Below are 13,570 nucleotides of genomic sequence, written 5' to 3'. Positions count from 1 at the left end.
CGCAAATGTCTACATGGGGCAGAGGAATGAAAGACAGACAAGAGGAGAAACAGAAAAAGAAAGAGAAGCAGGGAGGGAAGTCTTGGGCTTCCATCATCAGCACAGAACTGATAACGTGTTGGGGGGAAGACCAGCACTTTCTGCAAGACGTCACTATAGTTAAGGCATCCGTGTAAGGACGGCATATCTAACCAGCTTAGTAAAACCTCCCCCTCGCCTGAGGCTCACTCACCTCCGGGTCACCCCGCAGCGAGGTTTCAAGTCTACACATCGTACTGGGGTGTGGGAAGGCCCATTCCTGGCCTGCGTGCAGGGTACCAGACAAGACAGCCTCGAATCACGAGGAAAATAGTATCAACCCTCACGAATGCGTCCTGTGATCCAGCCCACCTCTTGCTCTTCACGGGTCTCACTTTAGGGAACCTCAACGTTACTTCTTAAAAGGCAAGCGCCTTGGCTTTATCACCGCTGCCCCCACCCCCCGCCGAGCACCCAGAGAAATAGGAACCGTCAGCACCTCGCCGGAACCTTCCCGGCGATCAGCAGGCTGCAGCGGAAGCTCACAACCTCAGGGACAAGCAGACGGATGGCAGGAATGACGGACTAAGTGCCTGTCGTGAAGCAGGCCCCGTCCCCGCCCAGCGCCGTTCCAAACGCACTGTAAGCACAACAGCTGCATTTATTGTTGCCAATTTGAGTGGACGGCAGATTAATCTGTGGCCCAAGGTCAGCTGAACTGCGCTCGGGAATCTCCAGAGGTTGCTCCTTACGTTCAGCTTCCATCCTTCGGCTGGTTCCAAGGCAGCAAATGAGAATTCCCTTTCTTTTACAGCAAGAAAAAAAATTAGTTTATACACAGAAGGAGACAGAAGTAAATGAGAATTCTCTGTCTTCCTTGTAGAAGGAGGGAGAAGGAGCAAGGTATTGATTTACACGTGAGAACAACGTGCACTACGCAGGGTCTGTTCTGTGGTCGTCACTCTGAAAGGGGACTTTGCAAACTGCTTGGTGGCCAGGGTCGCCGGGGCGGCCGGGGCCGCCAGGGCCGCCGGGGCGAGGGTGCTCGGCTGATCGGATACTCAGAAGAGAGTTAAGCCGGCTGCCTTGCCTGAGTTCCTGCTTTGAGGACGCTGGAGAGCAGATGAGCGTACGGAAAACTGACGTCTTCTTGAACCCAGCTCCAGATCTGGCCACAATCAGGAACATCAGTTCTTGCCAGTGTGATGCAACGGGAGGAGGAGATAGGATGAAACTCTGACTCATGAAGACGGGATTCTGGTGATTTTTGTAAACTAGGAAAGTAGCTGGGAGAGCGTGTGCCTGGAGACAGGCAGGGTTGGCTAGACGGGTCTATTCCCACGTGGCTTCTTTCCTCTCCCACGTCCCACTCTGATTCCACATCCCCTCCCTTCGAAACGGAGGCTTCGTTTCCCCTTTATTTCTACAAATCAACCCGTGACGACTAAACCAGTTACCCGTAACTATTGGAACAGCCGCCCGGCGAGTCCTGTTTTCTCCAGGCAGCCCTACACGGCTCTCGAGGCCACGTGCCCCCCACTCCTGCGCGGGGTACGGCGTGCACACACTCAAGAACCTGTGCCTTCCTCCCCCACTGCCGTAGGTGCACCTCACCTCCCCCGCCTGCCGGCACCCCCGTGCTCCGGCTGCAGCTCGCGGTCCCGCCGCTGGGCGCCTGCGCACGCCCCACATCTCCCCAGGCCTCTCCGGATGTCTTCACCTGCCTGACAATCAGCATCTTTCACCTTCTTTGACACCCTTAATACTTCACTTCTCCTTTAATTCGACATAGGATTAAATACCCGGTCACCAGTCCGTGGGTCTCTCATCCAGCGTCGGGAAAAAAACCAGAGCTGGACGGTAAACCACCCAGATAAAAACAGATTTCATTCAGGAGTAAAAGAGGAGAAAACTGACATCAGCTCGACCCCAAATGCAGCAAGGCAAGCGGGAACTCACAGCCAAGCAGCACGGCAGGGTCCGTGGACAGAAGCCGATTACGAGGGCGCACTGGGGCCAAGGGGGATTGGGCGACGTGGCCTGGCCAGATTCTTGCTGGTCAGATACGGAGTTTGGGGGATTCCAGCCAAACCAACCGCGCCGATTCTTGCTAAAACTGGACAATGCAGAGATGAACACAGAAGCCAGAAAGTCAAGGCTTGGGGGAGAAGTCCAGGGAATCCTGCCCAGAGTCTGGTCGAGAGAATGTGTGTCACCAGCCTGAGCTCCCAGAGACAGGGACTGCGCCACGTCCCTTTGTCCCCGTCCCGCGTCTGTGAAGGCTGTATACCACCTGCAGGATGGGGAGCAGAGCTGAGACCACGCCGGGATGCACTCAGCGCCTTGTCCCCCAGCTTCACGCTCTACTCTCAGGTGCCCAGCCACGCGGGACCAGCGCACGCCGCACTCTGGGGCCCGAGGCCCAGCTCTTCCCAGGGTGCGCGCCGTGTTGCTGGCAGGCATGCACCTGAGAACTGTCGTGGCCGTGAGTGGATGCCTACACTAGCGTGTCACCACCTCGACTGGGACGATGAGGCTGGGGCGGGGGTGGGCGATGTCTCACCAGCAGGCCTCCAGGGGCCAGGAAGACGCGTCTGAACAAGCCCGCCAGCCGGCCCGTCAATTACATGCACATCTGCATGCCGGGCTGGGTAACCACAAAGTACGAAGCTGTCCCAGCAGAAGCAGCGGGACAGCCTGGTCGCTGCAATCTGGACGGGAACTCGCCTCGGCCAAGCCAGCCGCTGTGCACACGGCGTCACAGGAACCCAGTCCGGTGGCGCTGCTCCTGGGGGGTCCAGACCTGCCTCGGGGCGGCCCCCACCTCACCGGATGGTCACCCTTCACCTCCCCTGCGTGGCCTGGAGTGGCGGTGCGGCGGCGGTCGTCTGGATCCCAGGGGTACCGTCACGGGAACAACTGGTTAAGTTGGGGCTGTGCGTCAGGCCAGGCACCATTCCCTTCTGGGAAAGTACGACGTCAGGCCGGAGGACACAGTCATACAGGCAGATACTCTTGTCTTCATTTCACGCAGGGGGGAACTGAGGCATGTGAGTCATTCGCCACAGGGACACCGGGGGGCAGGGGGCAGAGTGAACCCCAGTTCTGCACAGCCCCCCTGAGCACGCAGTGTGGAGGGGGACCCCCGGGGACCCCACGGTAGGCAGAGACGGCGTTCCGCTGATGGCCGTGAGGCAGCATGCTCCAAAAGTCCCACAAGGAAGTGGAAAATCTGACTGAAAGAAAAAAACCCAAACGAACAAGGGCTATCCCTGAATCCAGTCCCCCTTTCTCCTCTGTGACGGCCTGTGTGCCAGGGTGGGTTCCGGATTCTTCCCGAGCACGGCGCCCTCCTGTGCTGCTGCGTGTCTGACGTGTGAGGGGGACGCTCAAAGGGAAGGGTTTTGCAAAATGGTACACAGCTGTCGAGTGGAACATCTCCCCCCTTAAAGGCTGGTCTGCCGGGCCCTTCGGCCACTGGCTGTGGACGGCGTGAAGGGGGAAAGGTTCGGAAAGGTGCCCTGCAGCCCTCCCCACCAACCACACCTTCCTCGTGCGGCTCCGGGAGCTGCGGGGGCGTCACTGTCTTCAGAAGGTAATTTAACTGTCCAGGCTCCCGTCCAAATCTCGGCAGGATGACTGCTTTATGGTACCCTGTAATGGATTCCACCCCACACGGCCATACATCACTGCGTGAACCACCACGCGCCCTTCGCCCTCGTGGGCTTTTATGCACGTTCGGCGCCTTCAGTTACTGAGACAACCCCACAAGCCGGAGTTTAAATGAAGCAGTAACTCACCTTCATCTTTCTTCAGTTTCATCACACCCCCCATCTGGCATGTTTCAAAAGGAGGGCACAGTCACAGTTTTTAAGCAAGGATGCGTGAAGGTCGCACAGACTTGGCCGTCCACGGGACACAGGAGGCACCCTGCCTATCATGACGGCACCCGCCCCGGGTGCTCCAGCGGCTTCCGGTCTCCTCGGCTCCCCTGAGGTGAGGTCCACGTGTGTCTACAGACCCTCCATTCCTGTCAGCACTGTGCATAGCAGTGACCCTGAGTCACCAGGGCATGGGTGCTCCAAGCCTCAGCCCTGGGACCTCCCTGATTCTGCAGGGACCTGCCCGGGCTGCAGGCGGGCCCAAGGCAGCTAGAGGAGCAGAGCCTGGGGCCCCAATCCCCAATTCCTCCCCCACCACCGCCGCGGGGATGTGGGGTCCCGACACCCAGATTCCGCACACCCTTCACTGACATCCCTCCTCTGTGGTTCTGGACGTGCAGACGGCCCTGTGAGCTCTCGCAGGCAGGACAATGTTTTATTTGCTTTGTACGCCCAGTACTTGGTACACCACAGCAATCAGGCAAGAAAAAGAAATAAAAGGCATCCGAACTGGAAAAGAAGAGGTAAAAATGCACCATGCAATACGTGCCCTCCTTATGCGCAACTCAGGAATCATCGAACTTTACATCAAAAAAAAAAAAAAAAAAAAGAAGAGGTAAAAATGGTCTCTGTTTGCAGATGATGGAATATTATACATAGAAAACCCTAAAGACTCAACCCAAAACCTGCTGGAACTGATAAATTCAGTGATGCTGTAAAATACAAACTCAACAGGCAGAAATCAGCCGCATTTCTTTCTTTACAATAAAAACAAACTATCTGAAAAAGAAATTAGGAAAACAGTCCCGTTTACGCCAGTATCAAAAAGGACAAAATACTTGGGAATAAGTTTAACCAAGCTCAGTACATAGAAAACTATAAGACATTGATGAAAAGAAATAGAAGAAGACACAAATAAATGGAAAGACACACTGTATTTGTGAATTGGAAGACTTCGTATTGGAAAAATGACTATACCACCCAAAACAATCTAGAGATTTGATGGACTCCCTATTAAAAAATGGCAGTGGCATTTTTCACAGAAGCAGAGAAGACAAGCCCAAAATTCGAGGGAACTTCAAAGTCCGTGACTAGCCAAAGCAGTCCTGAGCAAGAACAGAGCTGGAGGCAGCGCACTTTCTAGTTTAAAATCACACCACAAAGTCACGGTGATCAAAACGGTGTGACACCGACACTGGGGAAAAAGAGACAAACTGCCGTCAGCGGGCGTCTGCTTGAGATTCTCTCTCTCCCTCCGCCCCTGCCCTCCCCCTGCTCACCCGCCCTCACTCACTCATGCTTTCTCTCGCGCGCGTGCGCTCTCAAATAAATACATAAATCTTTTTTTTTTAAAAAAAGGCACATAAAACATTGGGATAGAAAGAAACCCAAATGTGTATGGTCGGCTAATCTTTGACAGAGTCTCCAAAGACACATAAGAGGTAAAGGATGGTCTGTTCAGTGAACAGTGTTGGGAAAACGGGGTATTCACACCCAGAAGAATGAAGTTAGACTCTTACCTTACACCACTCACAGAAATTAACTTGAAACAAAGTAAAGATTTAAACATAAGACCTGAAATGGTAAAAATCCTAGAAGAAAACAGGGAAGAAGATCCTTGATGTTAATTTTGGCAACAATTTTTTTTACATGATCCCAAATGCACAGGCAACAAAAGCAAAAATAAGCACATGGTATGACATCGCACTTCATACAAAGCTTCTGCCCCACGAGGGGACCATCCACAAAATGGGATGGCAGCAGCCTGTGCGCAGACCACGTACCTGAGAGGGACCGACGTCCAGCTCATATAAGCACCTCAGACAACACAGCAGCAAACAGGCAAGCAGCACAAAAGACAGATAAGCTGGTTTAAAAATCACCCCGGGGCGCCTGGGGGGCACAGCGGTTGGGCGTCTGCCTTCGGCTCAGGGCGTGATCCCGGCGTTATGGGATCGAGCCCCACATCAGGCTCCTCCACTGGGAGCCTGCTTCTTCCTCTCCCACTCCCCCTGCTTGTGTTCCCTCTCTCGCTGGCTGTCTCTATCTCTGTCAAATAAATAAATAAAATCTTAAAAAAAAAAAATCAGCCAAGTACCTAAATATGGATTTCCCTAAAGAAGATACACACGTGTCCAACAAGCACGTGGGAAGGTACTCACTGTCACTCGTCGTCAGGGAAATGCCCCTGAAAACCACCATGAGCTGTCACTTCACAACTCAGGAAGGCCATTATCAAAAAGACAAAAAAAGACCACCGGTGTTGGCAAGCTGGGGAGGAGGGAAGCCCTCGTGCACCGTTGGCAGGATGCAAACTGGTGCCACCACTGTGGAAAAGAACACGGGGGCTGCCCGGGAGCTTAGAAACAGCCTACAGGCAGCAATCCCACCTCTGGGTGTCTCTCTAAAGGAATGGAGGGCAGGATCTTGAAGAGGGTTCAAAGCAGCATTATTCACAACAAGATGGATGGATGGAGAAAGAAGGTGTGGTATACACATGTGGCGGGACATTATGCAGCCCTAGAAAAGAAGATAACCCCACCGTCGTGACCTGGAGGGACCTGGAGGACATGGTGCCAGCTGAAATAAGCCAGGCGCCGGAAGACAAACACGGCAGCATCTCACTTACAGGCGGAATCTACAACAGTCCAACTCATAGTAACAGAGAGCAGAGCGGCTGCTGAGGACTTGGGGGCGGGGGCGAGGAAGTGTGGGTCTAAGGGTACAGACGGCAGGTCTGCAGGGGGCGTGCGCCCTGGAGATCCGCATACGGCTTCAAATCTGCTACGACCGTAGGTCTCTGGTTACGTGCTCTTACCACACACACGTAATAACAATAGTGGTGGGAGGAAACTCTGCGGGGTGAGAAACAGGTTTATGGCCTTGATGGGATGGTGACGGCTTCACGGGCACGTACTTACCCTCCAACCCTCCAGCTGCGTCCGTTGAAAGCACAGCTTTCACAGGGCACGCTTCACTAAGGCACCTCCACGGAACAGAGAGAACAGCAATCAGACTCTTCCTTCCACACCTTGGTCTCAAACCTCTGAGTATCAGCCATGTGACGAGGTAACCACTTCACGATATTAAAAATGAGGTAGAAATCCAGTCCAGCCTGAAGTCAGACACAACCACCTGCCCAGTCCTGAACGACGCGTGCCCCGTGGACAGACACAGGAGGCCGTACAAGCCCTCTCCTCCAACACAGGCCGGACTCCGCAGCTCGTCAGCTGTGTGCCCCGTGCCACTCCGTCACCTCCCTGGCTCAGCCTGCGTGTCCCACCGTCCTTTCCAGGGGAAACGGCATGGGGATTGGGGGGCGAGGCAGATGCTCAGTGAGGCGAGATGCACAGCGCGCACCAGTAAAACCAGGACGCCAGGACGCTTCTGCCCGCCGTGCTGGCTCGCGTGTGCACCCGCCAGGCGGCTCTGACCCGGGTGCATGTGCCCAGAGGAGGGCCGTGTGGCCAGGCCACCAGACTCGACTCGTCTATGCTCTGACCCCAGCAACTGAGGGGCTCTGGCAAACCCACCAGCCTCTCAGGGCCCAGACCCACCACGTGCTTAACTACAAAGCCAGAAACACGGTCCTTGCCCTGGGGGCCGCTAGAAGCTTTCAGTGAGACGATGAGAGCCTCAACGTCTGGAGCCGTGTCCCCGTCATCCCCCTGGTTTAGACCGGGGGCTAGCGAGCTGCAGCTCTTCTGCTCGCTCGGAGTCACGGTGCCATGTCCCAGCACTGCTCAGTGAGCAAGAGGCTCCTTTCCGGAGCCCTCCCAGATGAGAATCACCTAGATGGATGTGTTCTGTCCTCGAGGACGCTGAACAAGAAGCCCTCCCTGCTTGGAACAAAGAGCCTCAGCCTCCACCTGGCGCTCCTCTGGCGGGTGTCTGGGAAGGCAGATGCTCCCGTTCCCCGCAGGTTTGCCCGCCCCGCGTGCTGGTGGGGGCAGCCGCTCGGGTGTGTCTGCAGACGGGAGCACCCCGGCCTCCGCCCACGTGCTGCCTGGCCCCCAGGGCTGAGGGCCTCCACAGCACCGAGCCAGGAGGCTCTGCCTGCCCTGGAGGCCACACGGAGTCCACGCGCTTGCCGTAGCACAGGTGGCTGACCGTGACCCTTTCCTGAGGATGGGTTTCTGTGGGCGATGGGAGCGGGCCCATGGGCACAGATGACTCCCCAGGGCAGAAGCAGCAGGCGAAGGTGTGCGGGGCCGAGCCAGCCTCCCCAGTTCGCAGCCTTGCTGGGGCTTTTCCTCGTCCATCAGCTCCTTCGGCGTCCTGACCCCACGGTCCGTACGTTTCGTATAATACCTTCCACGTCACACGCGAAGCCCCGCTGGATCTCGAGCGTGGCGAGGACCCTCCTGCACTGTGGCAGCCTCGTCAGCAAACACAGAGGTGACAGATGGCCCCACAGGCCAGCGATCCTCTGGATCTTCCCCCGTGGGCCTCAGTCCGCAGGAAAGTACACCCTCTGCTACTTACTGGCCTCAGTGGTCAACAGCCGCTTAACTTCATTTATACCCACGTCACAGAGGAGAAGGCTGAGGCGGACAAGCTCAGTGACCCTGTCTTGGTCCTGGGGCCTGGCACGTGGCAGAACCAGTCCTTCCGCTCTGTGCCTCCCTGGTTGGGGAGGCCAGGTGAGCCAGCCGGGAGGGCCCGGTCAGGGGGGTGGGCCAGGACGCCCCACTGCCTCCCCAGGCACCCGCACAGGGGAGCTCAAGCTTGTCCCTCCATGGCGTCTGAGCCCCGTACACCCTAATGCCACCACATCTTCCACGGGGGTTTCTCATGAGTCCACAGAGGGTGGGCAGCTGAGCTCAGGACGATGCCCAGGACTGACCGCCACCAGCCAGTGTCACTCCGTCATCCTGCCCCTCGGCAGGTCAGAGGTGCTGAAATGCTGGCTTCCCTGGGAGACGGCAGAGTGAGGCAGGGCCCAGCCCACCGCCACGGGGACCGGCGCCCAGGAGACGGAGGCACGGCCTGGCAGGCCCTTCATCTGCCTGGCCAGCGGGGCTGGTCTGCGGGCACCTTCCGTGCCTCGTACAGTGTAGGTCTGTGGGAAACTATCACCCGGCATGAGGACGTCGCCCAAAGTCTCCGGGTTATAGTCAAGGGGCCCAATCGTGACCTACGTCCGGCTGCTGAACCACACCCATTCCAGGCACCAAATGACGCTAACGGGGGGACGGATGACAGACGGCAGTCACTGAGGCTGACGCACTGGCCAGGCACGTGTGAGATGTCCCCAGGCTGGGGAGGCGAGTGCCCGCTTCACTGAAAGGTCATCCAAGGTCATTCTGGAGTCTGGCGCAAAAGGTGAGCTGAGGGCGGGCAGGCCCCTCCTGCCAGGGTCCCATCGGTCAGCAGCGCCAGGGACCCACGCTGCGCCCTGAGCACTGGCGCAGGCCGGCTGCCGCTTCGCACTTGTCTCCGTCTGTCTGATTATAAATTAAACAAAAGGAATCCTTCCCCATGGCCAACTGCAGAGTCTCCGTATAAAAACACATGCGCACAAGCCGCTAGCTAAACACAAACCCAACCCAACGGCTCTCCTCTGCATTACCCACGGGGAAGGTGAGGCCGCCGCTGGGCTTCAGGACCATCGTCCAGGACACCCGTGCTGCCGTCAGGGAAACGCGTAGATGGACCCAGGCCACAGTCAGAGCCCGGGAGGGTGGCCAGAGGGGCTGCTAACTCTGAGCCCTCCGGGGGCAGCACTGGGGGTACCCGGCCAAGAGCCCCCAGGGCACAGGCATGGGAGCCAAGTAGGAGCTGGAGGAGCCTTGAGGTCATTGGTCCACTTCCCACATTGCGCGTGAAGGCCCGAAGGGGGCAAAGGACTTGATCCGTGTGCCCCGGCCAGAAAGCAGTGAACAGAGGGCCAATGGACAGGCGCCACCAGAGAGAGCACCAGGCAGCCCCTCGCCATTCTGTGTGGCTGCCCGCTGGCACCGCTGCTCATCCTGGTCCTGCGCCCTCTGTCCCCAGAGCTGGCTCTTCTTCCTGGGTACTTCAGGAGCCGCTGAGCCCCATGTGTCCACAGGCGAGTGGGCTGCTCTGCTCATGTATTCGGGAGCAGGGACTCGATGGTACCAGCCCCACAGCCAGGCCTGTGCCTCACGCTGCTCAGGAGATGCCTCGTGCGTTGCTTCCTTAGAGTAAAGAGTCTGATAGTAACACTGCCCACGTGGCTTTGTGACACGTCCCTCGTACTTGCAACACACTCCTGCCCACAGTGACACACGGGTCCGAGACCAGGAGTGCTGGTCAGGGGCCTCTGTCCTTGAGGAGCTCATGCCACGTAGAAGACGGGACACGCCCTGGTAAAGGAAGGACGGGACTGCCAGAAGTGAGGGCCACGGGGACACCAGGGAGGGGAGCTGAAATGAGGGTCATGGGGATGCCAGGGAGGGGAGCTGAAATGAGGGTCACAGGGATGCCGGGGAGGGGGACGGAAATGAGGGTCGTGGGAGGAGTGGAAATGAGGGCCAACGGGGACACCGGGGCGGAGGGGGGCTGCTTTCCGGGCAGGGCCAGCAGGAAGTGCTTGCTCAGGCTGTGATCTGAGTAGGCCCACCTCGCAGGACTGTCCCAAGGCACCCACCGCACTCAACCAGGAGCCACACTCTGGACGTGGGGCAGGGGTGAAATCAATCAGGCAAATGGGAAGGGCCGCTGTCACCTAGATACGATGTCCGCTTGGGCCACGTCTCACAAACGCTCATCGCAGGCTGAGACACAGGGGAGAAGCCCATCCTCTGGTGGCCCCGGGAGCTGACAGCCTGTGGCCTGCCCACCTGGAGGCACCCGAGACAGCGTCCCCAGCCCGCAGCCGGGTTCTCCTGCCCCCCACGCAGGCAGCGTGAGCCACACCAAATGACAAGAAAAAGGCAGTCCTGACACCACCATACTCCACACGCTCATTAGGCAGGAAGACACAATAGGGCGTGGATGATCAGGCAGTAATTCACACCTAGAAGCAACTGTAGACACAAAGTTGAAGGATTCATCATTATCATATATTCACTTCTATTTTTCTTTTTCACGCTGTAAAAATTCATGTCTAAATCTCCTAAAACCATCATAGCTACATCAAAAAGTGGACTGGGCCATCAACTTGACAGTTCAGACTAAGCCAGCTGCTGAGCTCCTTACCCCGGTTTGGCTCTGTTCCTGGAGGATGACGGTAAATACCGTTTCCCTATTGCGGCTTAAAACACAGCAGCGGAAGAAAGCTGCCCAGCCAACAGGCCCATGAAGGGGGCTGTGGTGCCGTGTGCTGGACAGTGGCACGGAGGGCTTGGGGGTCACGGCATGGCACAGCGCGGGCACACGCACACGAGGCCTCCCATCCGACACTGGACCGCGGCCCTGGGAAGCCGTCTGCGTTCCCTGCCCCCGAGCACCGGCTCCGCAGCCACTGCGGGGCACTGGGTGCCGCTCCACGCTCCCTCGGTGGCTAGGGTTTACCACGCTCCTACCGCGTGCCTCAGACTCCGCCATGCCCCGAGGAGCCGCCCTCGTCCAGGATGTCCCAGTCTCCCTTCGTGGCACTGATACTCCAGACGGGTCGTCAGCCTGCATAGGTGCGCCCACGCCCTCGGACGGCAGGTGAGCCGAGCCCGGGGTGCTGGCACCGTGGCCCCCACCCCTCCAGCTGCCCAGGGAGCAGGGCGGAGTGGGAGAGGTAACTTCCCCGAACCTGGCGTCCTCTGCTAGGGACCAGGACTCGCCCCTGCACCTCGGCTGCTCCCTCTACACAAGGCGTCTGTGGCGTGGCCACTGGCCACATGAAGGGTGTGGGTCGTAGCTTGTGCCGACGGAGCGACTCATGGTGACAGAATCAAGGTGATGCCCCACGCCTCCCCTCACACCCAAGGCTCTGCGCCACGGTCTCACCCCGTCCCTGAACCACAAATACCGCCACACACAGGAAGCCCACCGCCAGGTCCAACCTGGCCTTCGTTGCTTCCCCAACGGGGCCACAAACAAGAACGTTCTTCCTGTGTGTGTGGGCTTCTGAGGGAGCCATCGCAATTAGGGACTCTAATAGTGGTGTTGGGGGGGCTCAGGTTTCAGTCCTGCTCCCCATTTCTCTCATGTGGATTTGAACACGACCTCCCCACCCCAGATGGAGAAGGTCAGTACCACACCTCACACGGTGCCCAACTGTCCCTGAGAAAGGGACCAGGAAGCAGAGCAGGACTCTGGCTCTGTTGAGGACCCCAACCCACGGCCTCTCCCCACAGACCCGTCCCCGGGAAGCTAATGATGGTCTGGACCAGGCAGAGGTGGGGGCTCGTTATCACAGACGTCCTGCTGGGGGTTCACTAGCCAGCCGGGCAGACGGCAGAGATGCTGGAGAAATGGGTTCAAAGCCGTATCACCTCACAGAGGGCACCAGCCCCTTTATCCCAGCCTGGGGACCCCAAGATGCAGAGAACGATGGCCCCATGTGGCATCACAGAGACACCGCCCGTCTGACGCTCCAGTCCCATGAGCGCCTAGAGCCCCCCAGGTGGGAGAGTCTTGTCCTCTTCTGACAAAGTCACAGACACCCTCACCCCAGTACCACCCACCCCAGTGCCCACCCCACACGCGCCCCAGTATCTGCACCAATATCTGCCCCAGTGCCTGCCTCAGATGAAGGGCTTGATACCCCAGAGTGTGTGGGTCACAAGGTCAAGTCTGCATTTGGGCAAGATTGCTCTGAGGAGCTCGGGAGAGGCAGAGGTGCAGCCGGGACTGGGGGTGACTGATGGGGGCTGGAAGGAGTCGGCACTTGCTAGGGTGTGGTGCAGGAGGGGGGACTCACGGGACACACTCGTCTTTTCAGCATGCACCTGCCAGGCCCCCGACGACGGGGTCAGAGAGCATTCCCCCAGAGGAGCTGAAAACCCACGTCCACACAAAACCCCACACATGGGGTGCCAGGACCTGGAAGCAGCCGAGACGGTAAGAGGGTAAATACACTGTGGTCCACGCAGACAGCGGACTACCAGTCGGCACCAGAAGGCCATGAGGGGTCAGCCATGGGAAGACACGGAGGAACCTCGGCCGTGTCTGGAAGGAGGAGAAGCCGGGCTAAGAAAGGCTGAAAGCCGTGACTCGAGGGGCCGTGCAGGCAGCGGCTTGGGGGGGATGACGGGGTGGGGGGCGCAGAGCAGAGGGTCTCCGGGGCAGCGCCACTGCTCTGTGTGACTCCGCGCCTCTGTCTCCGCTCACCCCTGACGTCAGTGCGGACCGCAGCTGCAACAACACGCGATATAGTGTCACCAGTCGCGGCGAACTGTTACTTGACAGAGGTGGACGTTACTAACGGAGAGACGTCGGGGGCACGCAGGGGGAGGGGCTGCACGGAAACCTTCTGCTCAACTTCTCTGTGACCCCAAACTGCTTTAAAAGTTTTAAAATTTTAATTAATAGACTTTTTAAAAATCTATTAACTTTTAACTAAACCACACACACACTAACCAGCAAAAGAAAGAAAGAAAGAAAAAAAGAAAGAAAGAAAGAAAGAAAGAAAGAGAGAAAGAAAGAGAGAAAGAAAGAAAAAGGGACTGGCCTTGGTTCCTGCCCTCAGGAAGGCACTGCCCCGCTCAGTCCACACCAAGACCCGCAAGGCGGTGAGGGGAGAGGTCACCCGCCCACGGGCGCTGGGA

This window comes from Ursus arctos, unplaced genomic scaffold (genome assembly GCF_023065955.2).
Source record: "Ursus arctos isolate Adak ecotype North America unplaced genomic scaffold, UrsArc2.0 scaffold_8, whole genome shotgun sequence".
Taxonomy (NCBI): domain Eukaryota; kingdom Metazoa; phylum Chordata; class Mammalia; order Carnivora; family Ursidae; genus Ursus; species Ursus arctos.
The sequence above is the reverse complement of the archived record's forward strand: the minus strand, read 5'-3'. Positions refer to the sequence as shown.